This window comes from Blastomyces dermatitidis (genome assembly GCF_000003525.1).
Source record: "Blastomyces dermatitidis ER-3 genomic scaffold supercont1.15, whole genome shotgun sequence".
Lineage (NCBI taxonomy): Eukaryota > Fungi > Ascomycota > Eurotiomycetes > Onygenales > Ajellomycetaceae > Blastomyces > Blastomyces dermatitidis.
The window spans coordinates 824,589-827,928 of NW_025544788.1; positions in this window are offsets into that span (position 1 = coordinate 824,589).

Sequence of the window (3,340 nt, forward strand, 5' to 3'; positions counted from 1 at the left end):
GAGTTCACTTTATATCAGAAAGTTTCAATGTCTGAATCTTTTTCTAATCAGAGTGTTATACTTAATAATTAATTATCTAATATAATCAAAGAGTCTGAATAGTTATCTTATATATTGAACTTTATTATATTCTAATATTCTGTATCATATTCAGTGATGTGACTGATTTGTTTATTTATTGAATATTATAAAATTATTATTATTATTTAGAGAAGATATAAATTATATTAGTAATGTTTTAAATCTGTGATATTTAAATTATTAGTCAATCTATTCAAAATTAACAGTAGTATTATTAAAAAGTATTATTAAAAAACAATATTAAAAAGTGTTATTAAAAAATATTATCTTTTATAAAGTGAATATAAAAGTTACTTAAGTAATCACTTTTATTTTATTCTTATCTCAAGAATCAGTCATCTCATTATTCTTTATCTTGATATTAAGATTCTTTATCAGTGTTTATATTATAAGTTGAATCATATGAGCAATACAGAGAATATAATCTTATTTATTATTTCAGAAATGTAAAGCTAATTTTTGCTTCAAGCTATTCATTATAGTGTAGTTATTTACAGCATTATCAGTTACAATTATAAAAAGACTGAGACTAATATCTTAATAGTTATTTTTAATCACAGTTATTAATATCTCTATTATATAATTCTCAGTATGACTATTAATCAATGATTTAAATTCAATTAATATCTCTTAATAAGTTCAGTTCTTATCAATGTAATAATATATAACTCTTATATATAAGATTGTTTATACTAGTTTATACATTCACTGTGAGAGATACTCTTTAATGATTCTTCAACTCTGATTCTAGATATTGTATATTAACTTTGTAGTATATCTTGAGATTGAACTGAAGACAGAATTAATATGAAATATAAAGATTTAAATTAAGTATTTGAAGAAGTGTTCAGAATTCAGAGTTTTCAATTGATTAAAGAGAAAGATTCAGAGATATACATATATAAAGTAATTATTCACAGAAGTTATCAGATGAGAGTTATAAAATCAGAGTATTAATATATAATCATTTTCCCATGATTTTCTTTAAATTAGAAAGTTAGTGTTATTAAAAATTATTATCTGATAGAGTAACTTATCAGCTCAGTAGTAATTTTCTGATTATTTTTCTTTTATTATCTGCATTCTGATAACTTCAGATATTGAGAAATTTCTTCAGAGTTATAATTAGTTTATGATGAATGTTTCTGAATGAAGTTGTAGTGATTATAGTAGAGAGATGACTCTTCAGTAATCTGTAATACAATCTGTTAATAATTATTTCATAGTTTATCTCAGTATTTGTGTTGAGTTTTTCATAAATTTCATGACCTGAAATCAGATGTAAAGAATGAAGTGATTATTTATTATAATTGAAAGAGAGTACTCTGTATTGAATTATAAATAATATAGACTTTGTGATTTACAGTGATTTCTTGAAGAGTTTATGAATCTTCAATAAAAGTAATAAAAGTAAAAGAAGTAAAAGAAGTGAATTCAGAAGATATAATAATAATTTAAGAAAGATAATAATTTATTTTCAATAACTAATCACTGATATGTGTAAGAAGAATTAATATAAGAGAAAATAATCTTCTTTCTTAACTTAGTTATAATTTTAGTAATAACTCAGATTGAATATTATTAATGTATAAAAGTAAATAAACAATCTTGATTAATCTCTATCATATTTCTTGAAATATATTAATATTATGAAAGAGAGTGTTATCAAATTATGTTATCAGATGATATTATTAAAAATATATTAATATTATAAATATTAATATTGAAAAAATGTTGATACTTATACATTATAGTGACATGACATGATAGTTGAATATATATATATATATTATTTCTAACATTGATAATTGATTACAACTTGTACAATAATTTTTGAAAACTCAAAATTAATTTCAATTATTAACTAATAGTTATGAACTTATAACTAACTAATATAAAAAGAAAAAAACTTTTTCTACTCATTATCTTTCTTCTCTTTCTCATTCTTCTCATTATTCTTCATAATTTACTTCTTATTTTTATTCTTCTTCTTCTTCTTCTTCTTATCTGAGATAATAATTATCTTAAAATCTCTCTCTGCTGCTTTCTTAGAGAAGAGTTCTCACTGCTTTCTTTCAGCCAGGTCAATCTGCATCTTAAAATCCTGCATTTTCTGATCTGCTGTCTTGAGTTTCACTTCAGCAGTAAGCAGATTGACATGCTCAGAGAGTAGAGCTATCTTCTCAATATTCTGAATCATGAAGTGCATTTGAGATCTGAACAAGGTCTTAATTCTCTTCTTCTCTATCAGCTTCTGCTAATCAATTAGAGAACAGAAGTGTTATCAAAAATTATTATCTCTCAATAAAAAACTTATCAGTTTTGACTTCTTTATCTCTTACTTTAATATCTTCTCAATCTTCTTCTGCTGCTGCTTATTTACAGTAATACTCTTCTTCTCTCTCTCTCTTTTCATCTTAGTCTCAAATCATTCTCAGAACTTCTTCTAGTCTTATTACTACTGTATGAGACTCTTCACTATCTTCTTTTTCAATCTCTTACAGACAGTGTTATCTGTATTATTTCTATACTTAGTTCAGTCTAAATCTATCAGAAGTATTACTTAAAATTATTATCATTCTACTCTCTTACAGAGTCTCTTCAAGACATTATAACATGTTTTACAATCTATCTCTCTATGCTTGAATATCTTCTTCTTCTCTCTCTTCAATCTGTGATAGCACTCATGTGCCTTGATGATCCGCAGAACTGCAGAATATTTGAAGAAGAATGATATAATTAGTTTTAATAAGCATTAAGAGAGAGATGAAGACAGATAATAATATGATAATAATGATAATAATGATAATAATAATGATGATAATAATGATGATGATAATAATGATGATGATGATAATAATGATAATAATGATAATGATGATAAAAGAGAAAGTGTATCAGAATATATTATTAACTTATCAAATATAAAGAGATAAAGAAACTATTAACAGCTTTCAGAGATGTACAGAAACAGCTACAGTGTTATATAGTAATATTATCTTCATTTAATACATGTACTATTGATATTCTTTATATGCATTTATCATATAATCTATATCAGAAATACATACAGAAAACAGATCTTTATTACTAAAGAGAATAATTACAGTAATTCTCTATTTTTATATTATAAAGATAAGTTATTCTTATTTCTTTCTTCTCTCTTTTCTCTTCTTCTTCAATTCATCTGTGGTTCGGAAGAACGTATGACCGTCGGATAATAACGCGGCCGCTTCCGAACTACTAGCGTACATGTACA